The 19,993-nt window shown below is 30.8% G+C and overlaps 1 protein-coding gene across 2 annotated transcripts in view; it reads right to left on the reverse strand.

Annotated features, from left to right (window-relative positions):
• Positions 1-19,993, reverse strand: part of ko (Stork-head domain-containing protein knockout) — a 678,389-nt gene that overhangs the window by 451,808 nt on the left and 206,588 nt on the right. The window contains exon 1 of one of the 2 annotated variants that reach the window (XM_075376679.1): positions 18,030-18,321. The exons of the other annotated variant lie outside the window; for it this stretch is intronic. The gene's annotated coding sequence lies outside the window, so the exon portion shown is untranslated. Of the gene's footprint in view, positions 1-18,029; positions 18,322-19,993 lie in introns of those variants that run through there. 2 annotated transcript variants of the gene reach the window in all.

Here is a 19,993-nt window from a genome sequence, read left to right on the forward strand (position 1 = left end):
ATGTTAATTCCAATTTTTCTTCCTCTTTATTTTGATTAACATGGAATGTAACAATAATTATCAGAATATTTTATTCTACACATAATTATTGAATTGTATCTTAAATATGCGCTCATTAATTTGTTAATCAGTAACATATTTTCTCACGAATTATCTACGTATAAGCGTTACGTTTCAGTAATTTTTTTTTCTTTAATAATAGTTATAAACTGCCACACATACATAGGTATTTATTATAGAAATTACTAAAATAGCTATTATTCACAAAATATTTTTAAAAAATAAGAAGAAAGACATCATGTAAAATGTAAATTAGTTAATATTAAAAGAAAACCATTACAGCTCGTTATAATAATATAAAAAAATGACTCTTCCACAATATGTCGTCCCTTTTTAAAAATAAAAGCGAATATTTAGTTCATGTTCCCAAATAATGGGAAGTAAACGATGATAAAGAGTATTCATATCAGAATTCAATCGGAGAAACAAGGCGTACTAATCTAATTTAATAACAGAATTATTGACAGGAAAACAACGTTAAAGGTAAAATATCCAGAATATATCACGAAGTCCTCCCGGGACTTTCATAACCTATTCTACTCGTGAAAATAACGGTAGAAGTTCATGAAAACATATGTTCTAAAATTCTTCGTTTGCGAGTTACGGCTAGTGAAAGATTTCGCTCGGATTTCAGCTACTCCGTGAAATGAGATCGCAATAAAATTTTTAGGACGTTATTTAAGAAACAAAATTAAAGATTTCTTATGGTTTCTTGACACGAGAAAACGAATAAAATATGTTCTAGAACGGTATCTACAGTAGTTTTGAATAAATCTAGGATGAAAACCAATAAATTGAAGTAGAAACTTTTATTTATTTTTATTTTACAATCGTTATGAGATTTCTAGTTTTTTTAATATTTTTTTAACAGTAAATTTTGTTAAACATTTTTCACATCACAAAAAAATCTGGTTTTTGTTTACATTAAATAAATACTTTTCTCAGAAATGTGGTAATGAACTGTTTTTAAATAAAGTTGTTTTTTTTTTCTTCTTCAGTCAATTTATTTCAAACTTAACTTTCTTTCGTTAGCCATAACTTTTTTTAGTTAAACTTCAGTACAATGAAAGCTAAATTATGCACCTAATAAAACATATACGTGCACCAATACATAATTAAAATAAATAATTATTTTTTGCAAATAAATAATAACGTAACTCTTTCTTTTAGTTATTCACAAGGATTCATATAACTAATTATATTTTCCCTCGTGGTTTTTTTTTTAATTGATAATAAAGTTAACAATTAAAATATAATAATTAATGAGCGAGTATTCAACAAAATAATTAATCAAAATATGACAATAAAAAAAGTTAAATAACTTAATGATTTAAGCGTATACAAAACTGACACCGCAATGTACGCACAGTAATAAACTGATAAAACCAATAACAAAAACAAGCTTTGAAAAATAAAAGAATAAGGTGGTAGGCGGCGGGAGAGGGAATAGGATAGGTGAAGAGAAAAAGATACCGGGATCATTAATTAACATACCGTAAGAGTTAAAATAGTCACTGGTAATTAACTAACTAACCGACCGAAAGGAGTTAAGCTTTTAAAGAACTGCTGATTGAAAATAAGAATGGAGTATAACCGACGGCGAGGCGGTGAGGAAGGCGAGCGACGGCCTGCATATAATGAACCTGTATTTTACAACCTAGCGACGCGCGTATGTGTTCGTATATGTAAAGCTTGTGTGCGATAACGATAACTGAAGGGGGTATACTATATAAGGCGATGCGAGAGAATCTTGTTCCGTAACGACTCAGCAATTTTAATTCAAATCTGACAAGAACTTAAACAGCTTACGTGGTAACCGACTAATAATCCTGCTGATACGTAAGATACGACAAACTCTTGTGAGTTGTTTGATTTGAGCTCCACGCATATTTTTATAACAGCTATAATAAGAAAATGAACTCTTAAGTTACAAATAAATATTTCTAACGACTAAAACGTGTTTAATAATAATTATATAACGTAATTGTCATATAAAGTCAACAATCACACATTTTTACACCGGATTACTTACCTAAAATATCGAAGGTCCTGCGATAATTTTTTTCAATCTTGGAACTTGACTAAAAAAGATTTCTAATATTTAAAAACGTCTCCATTAAACTGTTCTTTGTCTTTTTAAACCTTAAAACGAATCAAGTTTTGTCATTGAAAAAACTGGCCGACAGGATAGGAACACGGCTTTTCTAGTTCACAGTGATATCTTCATTCCTCAGTGATATAATCAAATGCAAATGGCTTAAAATAAAATCTCTACAAAAATGAAATCTATAAATAATTTTACACACAACGAAAAGCTAAACGCAAGAATTCCTTTAATAAACAAATATATATATATATATATATGTCGGAGAGGCGAGGAGATTTGTCAGGGATATTATGTAGATTACCTAGTTCTGAATTCCTTTTTAAAAAACTCTTTTAAGCACCAAAAACTTGATTTTACAAAACAAACAAAAATTTACATTAGTATAGCTTTACCGGAAGCTACACTTATTATTTTTTTTCTGTAGTAATAAATACTACATTCCACCGAACAAATAGAGATCCTGTCAAAATAATCTATTCCGGTTGAGACTAGAAATTAATGAGCTCACCGTTCGATAGATGCACTTGGTTTACAATAAAATTGTTTTCTATTCTTTTTATCATTACCGAAAAGTTGAAAAGATTTTTAAAGAATTAAGGACCAGTTAGAGTTTAATGGTAATTTAAGGAACGATGAATCTTCAATTTCAGAAGACGTGGACGGGTGGACTAGGACATCCGGTATATATATAAAACCGAAGGGAGATACCGCAAAAGAACAAAAATATATGTTACAATTTTAAGATGATTTATTAAAAAAAAATCCCATTTTTTATTATTTAAACATGCATTGTAGGTACAAAATTTGCTGTAATAATGTTTTTTTCTAAACTGCCTGTGACGAAAATCTACATTTTTTTTCACGATTTTTTCTCCTTCCCTATCCCCTTAACGAATTTTGAATAAATGAATACGATCAATGCCTCGTACGTAGAAATACTTCTTTTACCGAATTTGAAGAAAATTGGTTAGGTCACTCCTGAAATACAAGCCAAAAACAGTACGTATGCACATATATGTATTTTTTTGTTAGTTGAACCCTAAAACGTAGAGCTACCAAAATCCTGACAACTCATTTTTTGATACGATCACCATACCACACTTTCCCCTTTAATAGAGCTATTCTAGATACATTCGACGGGAAAGTAAAAAAGGTATAATTGAAATCCATATGAAATCATTAAAAATATAAACAAATGAAATAATGTTAGTTAAATACTTGAAAATAATTATAAAAAAAAAATAACAACGTCAGTGAAATGTGTTTATGAATGTGCAATCATTGCTAAAGTACATTCGCTTATTCTTAAAAAAATAATAATATTCATCAAACAAAACAATGATATTTGTTAAATAAAACAAATTATATTCGTGTAACTCGACCATATACTTCGGTTTTCAAGAAACTACTTCATTATACTTCCATTGTCATTTTCAATAGATTACCAAACTATTAAAAAATAATTCACATCAGTTTATTTAAAATAAACTTAATTTAGGAAGCCAGCGCAAGTTCTGGAGAAAACCCAATTTTCGTAGAACATTGGGTTTTATCCTATTAATTCATGTTTATACTCCTCTCAATTGGATAAAAACTTTCCGATTTCCTAAACGATTTTGAGCGAAGATGGGTACTCGTTATGAAGGCAGGATCCATATTTTCCCACGAATTGTTTGCCTCAATAGCACTAAGAATGTTTGTTTCCTCTTCGATCGGGGTATTAAACACAACATATAGGTTAAGCCGAAAATTCTTAACTCTCTTAAAATAGAAATATAAAATGGACGGACCGATGAATTTCATTATAATTTTCAATGACGTGAATATTTGTAACCACTGTTCATTTAATTATACGTAGAACTGTTCGATCATTATAAACAGGTATTACGTCAGCACAATATTTGTTTATTTATTAATTTTTATGTAATTACAAATTTTTCTTTCTGCCGTAGTAAAAAAATCTGATGTGGTACCACGTACTTCCTTGTACGTCTATTAAATAACATATACACTTTTTTTAAATGAAAAGTACATCAAATTTTATTTCATTAATAACGTCTGATACTTTTTTATATATATTTTTTTAAAATTTTTATTATTAAATTATTATTAATCGTAATTTTTTTTATAATCAGAGATTAATAATTATTAATAAATTAAAATATGCAAATTAAAAAAAAGTTAAAAGAAAGAAGAAGGAAATGAAGTCTGATTCGAACCGATGTGCCTTCCGATGAATCTCTCAATGAGGGCTTATTACTATAGTTAAGAAAAAGTCCAAAATCCAAATGTTTTGGATTTTGGGCTTTTATGGACACTTTTGGTCCAGTCGATTGCAATCAAAAAGGGATGTGGCCAACTAGATGTTATAACAGTCCTAAATCCAAAATTTCAACATCCTACAGCTAATCGTTTTTGGGTTATGCGAGATAAATTTGTACGTACAGACGTCACGCCGAAACTAATCAAAATGGACTAAGGGATGGTCAAAGTGGATATTTCCGTTGAAATCTGAAATTTTTCACAATACTTCGTATAAGGAAGTAAAAAATAGCAATTTCAAAAAACTTACACGGACATGATGTCACGAATATAGAAAAAAGATTTTATATAACCTATCAATCATAAAATTTTCGTTTATATACTATATATATGTTACATATATAACTGTAACTCGTTACGATGGTTTAATAAAAAAAAATTATTGAACTACTTATTCTGAGGTCATAAGATAAAATAATCGACACAATAATTTTAGTTATCTAATTTCGGTAAAATAAAAAAAAAAAACAATACAAAATCCGGAACACTATTTTTTGACCACAACCAGAAACCAGACTAAAACTTACCTTAGAAGTACATTTACTAATCGAAATCGTGCCGGTATGATCACCGATGACGTCATACAAAACCGAAACCCGCAAACTTAATCGTAACAGTATTCCGTAATGTATAATATTATATACAGGAACATGAAAATAAAGTAAAATAATAGAACAGTAAGTTCAAACCTCACAAGAAAACCTCAAAGAATTTATTGTGGGATAATCACTTAAAAGTAACACATTGCAATAAAATAATAAGGTATTGATTATACCGCGTATATATATATATATATATATATATATACGCTCAATATACAATATTGCATATATATTGCAATATTGTATATTGAGCTTCCACGTTTACCGTCTTCGGTTGTATGCCTGAACAATAAATAATAATACTAGCTGCCACACATGAATAACTCCATTTAACCCTCTTTCTTAATACATATGATTATTTACACACTCTCTCTCTCTCTCTAAAGAAGATAAATATAAAAAAAAAGCGTATGTGGTAGTGAGCGCGTGTGTGTGGTGGTGTATGGGCGAGAGAGTTTATTTAAGTGATCATATTCTGATATATGATGTTCTAAGGTGGTAACGCATGATCGATCAGCGGAACGACAAACTACCTATGATACCAGATGCATTATGATACAGAAATTTAAGAGGCAGGAATAAATCCAAACTTAATTTCAATATGAATGACTCATAAAACACACTCGAAAACTCCAATCCTACTTGATAAAGTATAGAATAAAGTAAGAGTACAATATATATTCAGAACACACACACACACACACACCTAAAAAAATCTGAAAAGAACGATAATTTGATATGCATAAATATATATTTGTATTGAAGTGGTAGAAATGTATCATAAGCATAAAAAGATCTCAAGTTTTCAGAGAGAAAGTTTATAATAATAATAATAAAAATATTGAATTTATATGTATATAAAAAGATAAGGATATCTTCTGATATAATGACAGAAAGCTTAGTTCGTTACAAATATTTAAGTACGTAATGTTTATTTTTATAGCACATTACTTAAAATATTATAATAAAAAGAAAGGCGATATGATAGCAGTTGTATATATTATAATCTGTTTTAATACTATAACACCACAAAATGTCTCGTAATCTTGATTATATATAAGGTTAAAAATAAATTTTAATATTAGCAAACGGACATAACTGTAATACCCATCTCACTCGAGGTGATACTGTACCTCTTTAAAGGAAGTGAATTTATCGTAACGCATAATAAACAATAATAATAATAACTTTATGTACTTCCTTATGGTGACACAAAAAGCAGTCGTAAGAAAACACGAGAATGATATCAAAAACATAAAAACTGACATCACAAATACGCAAAATTACTACAACCGGTTTCCAATAATAAATTTACAGATTACATCATTGGTAAATAAAAATTTCAAAAAATAATTGACTTTTAAGAACCAACAACAAATAAATTATCGAATGTTTTACATTTTTTCTTACCAGCAATAAGATTAGTTTCATGAATTCTTCGATTTTTTCTATTCGATTTTTAACGCAAATATTCTCATTAACATTGCTCCGATAGAATTCCTATTATTAATAAATTAATAACGACAGTATTTCTATTGCAAAACGAAATTTCTGCTTGTTTTTTTAGGTTACATGTTCTTTTGCGATTTTCAAATTTATTTCTTTTACAACAAAATCAAACCGTACCGTTTTGTTACCAAGTGGGTTAATTGTTGGTTTATCGAATCGAATTGACTTGAACTATATGATAAAAAATGAATTTAGATCAATCGTTCTCAAAGTGGACGATAACGCCCCCTTCTGGGCGCTGGAGGCCTTCAAGAGGGCGGTAGCAGGCCCACACAAAATTGGGGGGCGTTCAGGCGGTCTAGGAAGGCGATGGCTGATTAAAAAAAAGGCAAAAATGATGTTTTTCCTAATATTTCAAACAAAAATGTAAAGTGTAAGTTTCAACTCAGAAATAGGATATGCCACATTTAAAAACAACAATTGCAATTATTATTTTTAACAGATGGTAAGTTTAAACATTTTGAGAGCGCTAGAAAATTGTTTTCAATGTGATTTTCAATGTGGGCGGAGGGCGAAAAAGGTTGAGAATCAGTGGTTTATATTAAGATAAAACTTCAATATTAATTCTTGAATTAAAGATGGAAATTCTGGACTTCTTTTGGAGGACAACAGCATTACTATTTGCGACCAGTGCGACTACGTTCTATTACTAATTCAGCATTTTTTTCAAATGCTACATTATTAAATCGCTTTAAAATGCTAAGTTTGCAATCATGAATAAATATTTTTTATGCCTACGTATAATTTCGTATAAAGTATAATAATGTCATCTCTTGGGACACCCTCAAAAAGTTAGAATGAGTTTTCAACATTAAAAAATGGACTGTAAGATAAGATCATTGTTTGTCGATAATAAGTAATAATCAAGTAGTCCGATATTTATTCATTCATAGTATTCTGCCATTAAGACAGGTCCTGTCACGTCTGCTGTTCTCGATCTTGCTCTTTCCTTTGCCAACCTCTTTGTTTCCGCATATTTTCCCTTTTTCATAATCCCATCTATCATTTGTAACTCTTTCTTTATTCCATTCACCAATCCTTCTATCGCATTCTTAGTGCAACCTTATGGAAGAATGTCTCCTTCCTTTGTTGCTGGCTTAGTTAAGGGAAAATGTGTTACACAATGCAACAAAGAATATTCATAGTCTCCCAATACATTAGATGTGCCAATCATGCGCAGACCCAGAATGATTTCACAAAAAAAGTATGGTGTGGATGCACCAAACAAATCCTCCATCAAGCGGCTGCACGACAAGTTCAAAGAGACAGGAAATGTGGCAGATGCAGCCAAAAGTGATCGACCGAAAGTTTTAACACCGGAAAAACTGATCGACGTACAAGCTGCATATACTGTTATTCTCAAGAAGTCTGTGCAGCCTCTATCTAACCAATCTTGTCTCTCCGTTGGTAGTGCTTACACGGCACTGCGCAAGTTTATAAAGATGCAATTCGTGTTGTTCACGAGTTGTTACCCTGGAGACACTGGAAAACGCGTAACTTTCTGTCAGTGGGTCATCTGTAACGCCAGATGGGGAAGAATACGGTGATCGGTTTTGGTCTGACGAGGCACGGTTCACCTTGATGGATACGCGAATGCACAGAATTCACTCATTTGGTGTACGGAAAATTCACATCAGCTGTACAGACAAAAAGTGGATGTTCGATGTGCAATGTCATGTAGGCGACTCTTCATGACATTCTTTCGTGGCATGGTGAACAGCGAGCAGTACATACAGATAGTGCAACAATTTTTACCAGACTGGCTAGAGTACATGTGGTTTCAACAGGACAATGCTACCACTCATACAACCAACAACACTATGACTCTCTTGGATGAATATTTTCATGGACAAGTGATTTCGCCGGCCTCTGTGGCGCGAGTGGTAGCGTCTCGGCCTTTCACCCAGAGGTCCCGGGTTCGAATCCCGGTCACAGCATGGCATTTTCACACACGCTACAAATCATTCATCTCATCCTCTAAAGTAATGCTTAACTGTGAACTCGGAGGTTAAAAAAAAAAAGAAGTGATTTCGAAGGGGTTGTGACACCCTCTCCTGATTTATCCCCTTCTGACTTTTTCTTGTGAGGATTCCTCAATGATGCTCCTTACAAAACTCATCCTTACACCATTCGCGAATTCCAGAGCGAAATTGAAAAATGTATCGCTGCAATTCCTCAACAAACGTTACAACATGTGTTTAAGAGCATGCAACGTCGTACTCAACTATGCGAATCGTATAATGGAGGCCACATTCAACTATACATTGATCTAAAACTTACTTATTCATTTTCCCATAAGGTTGCGTCACTTTTTAAACAACCTGTATTTATCTTGTCATTTTATGTTACATTTAAAAAAATTAATCACATATACGTTTTTTAGATTATAATTAATTATGTATTTTCTGATGCTGTTCTTATCAAGTTTTTACCACGATTTCCCTTGATTTATCCAATCAAATGCTGGAGCCGTTCCATATTTTTATCCTTAAAGTAACATAATTATTGATCAAAATAAAATATTTATTTACATTTTGACTTATACGATTATGTGCTATAATTTTTTTTACAGTTTATTAATTTATACCATTGAAACAATCCTTTATAATCGGACTTATTTCAATCCGGATCATAATACGCGGCCTACCGATCCGGTTCTACGCTTAAAAGATCTTTTCAAAAATTAATCTTAGAAAAAAAATTTTAACGTTTTTCAGTAAAGATCATTTTTAATAATCCATATCCTTAACACAATTTTCTGCTTTCTTTATCGGCTACTTTTTCGATATAAAAACTATAAATTATGAAAATATTTAATTTCTTTTGGAATTTAAAAAAATGAAAACATTCCGTTCCGGGTTCGTTCCTTTTGAAACTCATAATCTATATCTGGGGAGGTTTTTTAATTTCTAGAGGAATATATTTATTTTAGTAGAATAAACCTATTATATTTAAGCCATTTAAGGTATTTATTTGAGCTAATCGAAATGAAAAAGTAGATCAATATATATATCTACTGTTCCCATCCGATAAAAATGCTCGGAATTCCCGAATGACTGTAAACGGAATGGATGGTTCCGAGATAAAGGCCTTGAACCGGGCCCTTATCCTTGAACCAGGCCGGGTTCAAGGCCTTTATCTCGGATCTGAAGGAAATCTTTTGTCTAATAGTAATCTCTGTATTTCCTAATCCTGGAACACCTCTTTTCCATTCCGTGGATACAGGTTACATCCTGCATCCACTATTTATGTAGAACCCTTAAATCTGTCACTTCTAAATTCAGTTCTATAAAAATCTTCGGCTAACTGATATTACACCGTCAAGAAATGGCTTCTGTGTTGATCAACCAATTTTCTGAAAAACATTAAAAATCTGGTGACTCGTTGGAAAGAGATATTTCAAATTCTTCGGTTTTATTTCGTAGCTATTGAATATTTAAATGGAAAATTTTTAATTTTAGTTTAGTTCTTCGCAGAGGAGAATCAGAGTTTAAAATTAAAAAAAATATTAGAATCATTGATGGTCGATGTAATATGAATTAATATTATTAGAATTTATCATATTTTAAGGGGAAAGACTTGTTAAAATTAATTATTAACAACTCGGGTCGGTACAACCACGATGTGAATTTCTAAGAGGAAGGCCCCGTACCTACACAAAGAATCTGTTTCCTATTTGGTGATTCCTTAAATGTGTGTTTGGTAAAGTCGGGCGTCTCAAAGCACAAATAAATCCGATTAAATCTCTCGTCATTCGATGTTAAGTTCGAAAGAATCATTTTACAGAAAAAAAAAGATTTCGATTTACTAAAGTCCGGATAAGCGGGGTGGCAGGTCGCTAAAACTATAATAAATAAAACGTAAATAATAAAATTAACTAGGGTTATAATAAACGTATACCATTGAAAACAATAAAAAATAATTATCTCAATTTTAAGAAATGAAACCGCGACCTTCGGATGTCGAAAATATTCAGTACAATAAAATAAATCAAATGTTACAATTACAAGAAATAAAATAAAAAATAAATACGTACAAGAGCCACTTAACCGAAAATATCCAGCGACGAAAATTTATATCATAAACAAAAAAAATAAACGATTTATAAATTATTACTAAAATTTAAACCTTTGAAACGGCAAACCAAATCAAACTGTATAATAAAATTATTTTTAAAGAAAAATTCCCTTCAAACATTTTCAACCGTCTTTACGAACACCCCAGTTTGCTCCTCTCAGTGAAATCAGCTGAAATTATTGGTGGCAGTTTTATAATTACACAGATATGCGTTATGAATGCGGTCGAATAATGGGAGAGATTAGAATTGTGCATATTTAACAACATAATTCAAATAATACACATTATTCGACCACATTCTTAATATGTACGATCGTATCTGCCTAACTAAAAGAAACTGGCTTCAGCTATAACATTAGCTGAAGCCAGTGTGAGAACAGACTACTCGAAATGGAGGCAAAAACTCCAGAAGACGTGAAGTAAGATTTACGACAAAATTTGTTTCGGTTTGTCGTTAGAAATTTATTGCGAACTGTAGACGAGAACGTTAAAAAAAAATATATATATATAAACCTCCAAAGGAATATGTTGTACGTCAAGTGTCATAATAGTAATGTAAATAGCGGATGATCTGACAAAAGACACGTGTGACTCCCAGGAATGGCGCAACGATTATGAATCAGAAGCATCCCGTTCGAACTTATAAGAGAAAGAGAGAAGTGAAGCCGGTTTCCAGTTGACCTACAAGCGACACCTTCAATCTATTTATTACAAGGACTGGTTGTATAATGAATATAATTATACAGCCAAAATAAGGGTCATCATTACTATCAGAGAAAGCTACTCTGATCAGTACCTCATATAACCCAGATGCGTTAAACACGTCAGAGGCGTAAGACAGAATGTGACAGATATAAAGCAACAAATTAATGTACCTAGCCAGGTGTACATTTCATATATATATATATATATATATATATATATATATGTATGAAATGTTTTCTATGTATATATATATATATATATATATATATATAGAAAGAATGAGAGGGGGGTCTAAGGGGGATAAAGAGAAAGTCTTCACTTAATGGGTAAATGTAAGAAACATAGAAACCACATGACAACATCTTCATAGTCATATCAATTACAAGAATAATCATCAACAATTAATTCGGATTTGGATAATTAACTACTAACTATCCTGCATCAAAATTCTTCCTACCGTAAAATTTAAAATAAAAATTAATTCGTCATTCTAAGTGCAAAAATCAAAATATTAAGACATTCTGATGGAATTATTTCAATTAAAAATAAAACAAGTGATTAGTAACATACATATGCTGCTGTGGAAGAAATTTATTTTGAAAATAAACAAGATATGACGAAATCGTGAAGAAATAAAATACTAAAAGCGATAAAAATGTTAAACCTAAACCAAAAGTTGTAGAAACTACAATGAATAACGGTGTGATATTATTGTCAAGGAATTTTGAAAAAGGAGGAAACAAAATCTCCTTTAATGAATAAAAATTTTTTATTAGAAATTAGAAATTACAACGTTTTAAAAATTAAGGAGTTTAATGTTTTACGCAAAGAAATCAGAAAATCATAGAAAACGTTGGAAATTAAATGGGCTAAAAGAATCCAAAATAAAAGGGTTTAAAATTAAATAGAAAGAAAGATTTGTCCTAAGGTCTTGAAAAACGTGATAAATGTTAAGTACACACAATAAGCATTAGAGGTAAATGAATTCGGTTCCAAAGCGAAATGTAGAGGATAAATATAAAGAAGTTGGTACTTTTATCAAATACTTCCTCCACCACCTGTTCACTACAAATCAGTGGTTTTTGTCAAACAAATTTCTGTATTGATAGTTAATTTACGGGCTACTACATTATTTCAATATAATTATCATGGAAAATTTACTTATTGACTTCTACATGGCGACTTCCGGCAACCAGGCGTCCCTTATTACATGGAGTATTTTCTGGAATGGGTTCTCGTGCCCTACCATGTAAATTCATATGATTTCGTCGAAGTAGGATTTCACATAGTGCCTGGTCTTCCCCTGAACTTTTTATTCCATTTCCGCGTACAATGGTTTAAGTATGAGCATCAACGAAATAGTACTGATGCTTTTCCGTTTAATGGTGGACCTTCCCGTTTCCAGTGCATCGGTTTGATACGCATCCAAGGAATCCGAGTACAATTTGCTCCCGTTATTAACTTCGTCTTTAATAGGATTCTATAGGATCTGAATCAATTTGTCGGCAACTTTCACAAAAAAAACGCTCGCTGTTTTCACGACAAATGCTACCGAAAACCCGATGTTGTAGGTAGACGCGACCAGCATGATTTTTTCGCCTCAAGAACTGCGTATCATCGATTTCGACGAAATATTTCTGGAAATTTTACCTTGCCTCTGCTGTTCAGTATAGCACATACACTGACTCCGACTATAATGAAATTATTCTATTTAACTACTGTATTCGGGCCCATACCAGATTCACGGTGACACCGAGCAATACGTTATAATTCGAACACTCTACTGTATAGAAAATGTATGACAGTCATGAAGCTGCGGTTCGAATTTTTCACCACTTACAGACACGCACATTGATTTTCGATTGGCAAGTACGTTTGTTGCAACGCCATAAAATACCATTTGTTTCGTAAAGACGCATCAGTCTATTACGTCATTTCCTTGTTAGGTAGAATGCCATGAAGATGAAGGAACGCGATGGCATCGTGTTCGTTAGCAAAACCCAAACATTCATCTCAAACGTCGGTAGTCAAATTAAACTGTTTTCACGATAAACTAATAGAACAAACTCTAGGTAACCGGAAGCAATACATTAGATACAGATAAAGAAATGAATTTATGTCATTATGATAAGGAAACTATCTTATTTTATACATTTTTGTTCGAGGTATTTAATCTTTAAATAGCGTTCTTATATTGTTAAAAGTAAATAAATGTGGTATTTAAATAAATAATTAGTGGTAACTGTAAAAACAAGAAGATTAGTTTATATGAAACGGTTAATCGACATTTAGGATGCAATCATCCTCGAATATAGGATTTAAGAAGAATGTAAAGGGTAAGTGACTAGTGGTACAGAATAAAAAGAACGAAGAAGTGCATTAAACATTTTTCAGTGTGCAAAAAAATGGACTCATTTATTTTTACTATACAGCGTGGTGCTAAAAATTGTTATAGTTTTATAATAATTTGACAGTAGTAATAATTGTTATAGATTTTAAGTAAAATGCACAGTAGTGTACTTTCGGTTATTCGTACAGCGGATTAACCGGTTTGAATCGAATTATCGAAAGGACCGTACTTTAATAAATCTTCAATTTACTTTTTTTTTAATTTTTAAGATAATAAAAACGAGATGAATTTGTTACGTGATAACAATCTTATGTTAATAAGATTGTTAGGAAAAAATACTTAGGCTCTTCACCTCGACTCAAACCCTTAATCGACTGGAGGCGCCACTCACTATTAAATCGAGTGACCTAATAGAAGATCAGGTATCCGACCCGGCAGGAAGGTAGAACGATGAATAACTTGTTTTAGTGAGCTATTAGGAGAGGTTACTCCCTAGAAGCTGCCGTCTGAGTCCGGTTCCGTGTGAAAGAATTCGCTCACAAAGACCCTAGCTCAAACTCAAGCGACGGGTTAATCTCCCGCCATAAACATCTTGATTCAGATAAAAAATAGGACCCAGGAAAACATGACAAGGATAAAGGAAAAAATTAAATCGCAAACTATGATTTCTGCAACATCGAAAAAGTAGATGGATTGATGTATAAGAGGAATTTGGTAAGAGGAGAGGTAGGTAATACGGCTGCTGATAATTGATTTTATAATTTAAAAATTAAAATTTAAGCTATGGAATCGGTACAGATGAGATCGATAGTCTTTATGTGAAATATATACCGATAACAACACTTATGAACAAGAATAGAAAACATACGTAGGACACTAAGATCGATTGACGGTGCATTGTTAAAAACGTAACAAGGACTCATAAACCAAAGTTGATTGTTGCCGAGAAAGCAAAAAAAAAAAAAAATGGTACTTTTCAAGAAACGAAAACAAACGACTTATATCTATAATTTATTTTAATAAAAACAGGGCATGAATGAAGAAGAAGAAAAGTCGTACGGAACGGTTAACAAAACCAGTGTGTCCCTGATTCTAGACAAACAAAAATATGAAGAGTAACTCGAACAAGTCAAATTATTTAAAAATAATGTACCCTTTCACTAAAATAAATTTTCGTTACGGTCCGATGAATGAAAAACATGTAATGCACCGCATCGCTTTAATACAGTGATTAATTAGATCAAGTAGTAATCTTCTGCTATGAAGCGATTTTATTGCTCTAATAAGTAATTATTATTCAGAAATTTATAAAATATTATTTCTTTTTAAAAATTTATTGAATATTCTATAAAATTTCTATAAAAAACGACTATTTTAATGTTATTTTCGGAACATAACTTTTTTTTTTAAATTAATTTTTAACTATTGTATTTATTGGTTGTTTTATTTCATTTATATATTTTATGAGGTAATAAATAAAGAAAGATAAATCTACTAAATAAATGTTATTCATGAGACATGAATATATTTTAATAAATTGTTCCATGATGTTTTTAAAGTTTTTCCCGATCATCCGTCATTTTCTACTACCTTTGAATCTCATACCAAATAATATTCTTATTAAAAGATTATATTTTAAATAAAATAAAACAATAATAAGAAAAGTTTTACAAGATAAAATCATAAAATCTTTCAATTATTTAAATTTCGATACTTTCAAATCCGCAACAAACTAAAAACTAACAACTTTGCTAACCACTAATTTGATGCCGATTAAAACAAAATTAAATCAATATCTTTTTGTAAAAAAAAAACTTATTTTAATTTATTTATATATTTCCTTTTGTAACTTTTTTTTTAACTAAGGGAATCTTGAAACTTCAAAATTAGCAAAAATCTCGCGATAACTAAAACTTTGGTTGACCACTCTTAACCTTTATAGCGATATTGCTGCAATAATAGAAATAAAGCTACAGCCGAAAAAGTAAGAAGCTGGCAACACACGCCGCGTTTCGGAAAAGTCCTACAACTGAGGGTTGTTACTGATGCACGGCCACACAACTTAAAATTACAATATTTCTTTTATTTAAATATATTTTTTCGTTTATTTAATTCAATGATTCTAACTAAAGCGCGCGCGCATACCGGTGTTGCGGTATTTGCGGCGACGGTCAGCTACATTACGACAACTACTAAGCTAATGTAATTCTACAACTTGCATACAAATTTCGCTTATACGATCGGTAGACTGGTGTAGCCGCGAGGCTTAACGCACCAAGTACTGAGTAAACCGGGCGATCGAGTATGAAACCCGACTGCACCGAGTTACTTTTTTACGCTTTAAATATTATTCATTATTTAATTCTACCGCTCAACTGTGACGTCACAACGTAACAGTCGACTACAGCAACATTTTTGAGGGTAGGAGCGCGATTTTTTCAAAATTCTTTTTGCAAATATTGTTATTTTTTAATTGTTAACAAATGTGGCTAAGAAAAATCAAACCTTAATTAGGCGAAATATCCAGATACTAGTAGTGACCTTGATCTACAGCCTATAAAACCCTTGACCTTTCAAATTGAAAATTTAATGGCATCAATTCCTCATATAAAGAAGTAATCTGACCAAGTTTGGTCAAAATCGGTTCAGCAGTTCTGAATATATAAGGTGATTTATAGGTCAACATCGAACACACGTACATTAGTATCCGGAAAATTTCCATCCGGTTTTTTGGATTCCTTAGGTGTCAAAACATCAAGATCCGGTGAAAATTGAATATGCCCAAATTGAACCGATTACAATAATTTCCCTTGTAATACTATAACGCGCTATCTAGATGGTAAAGTAAAAATTTAAAAAAAACCGAATTTAAAGTCTCGTTCTTCTTTGAAATCGACTAAAAAGAGAAGCTGTACAATTTATATAACTACGTACATTATAGATATCTTACACTAAATAAGACATTTATTTAAGATTAGATTACACTTAAAAATTAACGTAAAAATAACGGTTTGAATTATACGAGTATTTAAACTTTCTAACAAAAATTTATTCTTAATGTTGATACGTATATATTTCATTTTAAAGGCTTTGAAAAGTAGAAATTGATGTTTTGATAACGATATAAAACATTAAGGATAGTCGGATTATGTAAAATACAACAAAACAGAACTAATAAATAGTATGCCGTTAAAAGAAATATCAGAATACGAACTACAGGAGTGTAATGTTATGAACAATTCATTTCATCTTAAAATCGTGACAATACGTCGATAAAATGTTTTACATTAAAATACTTTAGAACCAATCCTGCGACAGCATTTAGCGGAATCTATATTTAAATATGCAAAAACATGTACTTGCAAAACGTAAAAGTATAATAACATATTAATGCACCCATTAAAACTGTTTAGAATATATGAATAAATTGACCGAGGTCGTTGTAAATATGTATTTTGAAACGAGAAGAATGATATGCAACAAAAAAATTATCAAGCCGAGAAAAAACCGGATAATGGTTATGTTTATTTAAGTTTACTTCTTTATTCGTCTAACCTTTATAAAATGGGTTCGATGACTAGTATTAATAAAAATCTATATGTAATATCCAGCTATCTCAAACAAAACCAGTATAAATTAACACACCTTAGATTTCAATATTTAAAAGTAATTTCAAACCAAGTAGAAGTTGGTGGAATTAATACGACCGTCCGTGTAATAAAAGACATTTTACATGCCAAGCGTGATATAAGCTGGTTGTAACTAAAAGGCCATCCCCTTGATTAAAATTGTACCCTGATATTAAAAAAGGGGTAAAAGCGAAATTACAGCCAGAATAAAATCGTACTAAATTAGTTTAACTGGAAATTTTGTTATTAACTGCATTACGTCATCGATACGTACAAAAATTACAACATAATTTAATTTTAACGTGTTAGTTTAATAAGTAACTATTTAGTACAGTATATGCTTAATAAAACCAATTATTATAATCACACAAGAACAAGATATCTCTGTTTTATTATACTTGATTCCAAGAATACAATATACCTTAATAATATGTTTTATATATATATCATATTTATTAACTATATTATTATTAGTATATAATTATATAACTAGTTTCATACACAGAATACTGCTTCTGTTAGACTAATAGCAAATAAACGAATATTTTTTTTCATAAAGTTCTTGTAAAATAATTACGAAAAATTAAATTTATGTAACATAAAGAGCAAAAAATTCTGACAAGTTACATAACAATATAAACAAAAAATATATAATTAAATATACTTACAGGATTTATTTTTCGATATTAAAACAAAATTCGAACAACACTTATTTCACTAATCACAAAAAATTAACGAATCAGTGTACACTCAACACAATAACTGAAGAAAATTAAACGATATTTTTAAAAACGTAAACTTCGATAAATAAATTCGAAAATAAAGATTTGTCGGGTGGTATAGAAACAGTTGTTTCTAATATACACGAGAATAAAGCGGGAACACGACGCTCCGCATAGCGTTTTAACACACAACTGAACAATAATTCTGAATACTAACCGAACGAGACGCCGCGGTAGACACACGTTCGGACAGGTAGCAGCAGCAACAAGCAGGATAGAACTCGTAGTTACGATGACCGTGGAGGGGGTAGAGAACAAGCCGCTCTGCGTTGAACCGATGTTGCAAACATTGGACTCTTCCAAAAAGTAGGGGAAGAAACATTTTGAATCGAAACAATTTTAATTAATTTAATATTAATTATATTATAATTAATACATCGAAATCATTTTTTTAATTATATAAAACTTAATTTATGCTCTTCACCTGGCCATAATTTTAATTTTAAAAATGAATTGTTTATAAATAATAGTATACCGAAGGGAGCCGAACAAAAGGCTTCCGGTGGTAATCACAACTTATCAACCGAACAATTAAATATTTATTTAAAAAAATCATTGTCCAAACACAAATTACCTAAATATTAACTTAAAATTATTATTTAAGTGATAACTTAGTAATTTGCACTTATTTACTTAAAAATAAACAATTGTTCCTTTAAAAGTATTTCAAGTCTTTTTTAAAGGGGTTGATCCCACACGTTAAGAACTTTGAATTTTGTTTTATACTAATTATTATTTTATACATTTAGGAATTATTTTCGAATTCAATATAGCCTCAAATAAAACTGCACCAATTTTTACAAATATTTTATTTATTGTATTCAAATTACAATGATAGAAACAGGGATAATACTAATTATAATAATTTTTTTTACAGGAGATGTTCGACATGGTGACTATTTGCCTCTATTTTTACCTGAACACGTCTCAACATGTTTGAAAATATATCCTCAAACCGCAAAGAAGTGATTACAGTTATAAATTCAGTTATGTTATTTTTCAGTTCATCCAAATCACAACGATCATTTTTGTTAATAGATCCTTTTATTGTTCCCATAAATAAAAATGATGTAAAGATCAAAACTTATTATCAAATTCTCAAACATGATTATCGCTGATATGTTAATAAATTATGAAAAAAAAAATTGAAAAAGTGAAAATCCACCTTACCAGCAAATTAAATGTGTTTCTTTAGAGCTTTCTGTTCTAGACCATCGTTTAATGGCTGAATATTTTATTCTCCTGATATTAGTCTACGGACTGAAAGATCTAGAGAAACATTTGCTACTAAGGTAAGATCTGTTTGCTAGATGTAAGATCTGATCTCCGTGATCAGATATACTTTAAATGAGTTTATACTCTAACATTTCACGTAGCAAATTTACAATGGTAAACATCATTGGTGTACACCGTTACTCCAGAAAATTATTTTTCATTTAGTCATCCCCATGAAGGTATAAATTATTTAAGTGCAAAAATTGTCTCGGTTCACTATGATCTGAAAAACTGAATAATAATCAGTCTTTTCGTCGTGTGATAACCGTACCAAGATTTATGAGGATTATTATTGGATTACACTCGAATATTCTATTGATTACGATCCGATAAATAAAACCAAAATTCATGTGAAAAAAATGTTAATCGAAAATTTCTTCTCGATTTTCATTTAAAAAATCCAAAAACCATTTAAAATATTCAAAACATTAAGGAAAATCGGTATCCTGAAAATGATGTACTGAAGTTACTTTGTACGGGTGCAGTTTTAAATTTTTAATCGGTACTTTGTGTGTGCTTTTTATACCAATTTTCTGATAAATATTTTTGCTACTTGAGCTATGCGATCAGAAATA

This window comes from Lycorma delicatula, chromosome 10 (genome assembly GCF_047948215.1).
Source record: "Lycorma delicatula isolate Av1 chromosome 10, ASM4794821v1, whole genome shotgun sequence".
NCBI classification, from domain to species: domain Eukaryota; kingdom Metazoa; phylum Arthropoda; class Insecta; order Hemiptera; family Fulgoridae; genus Lycorma; species Lycorma delicatula.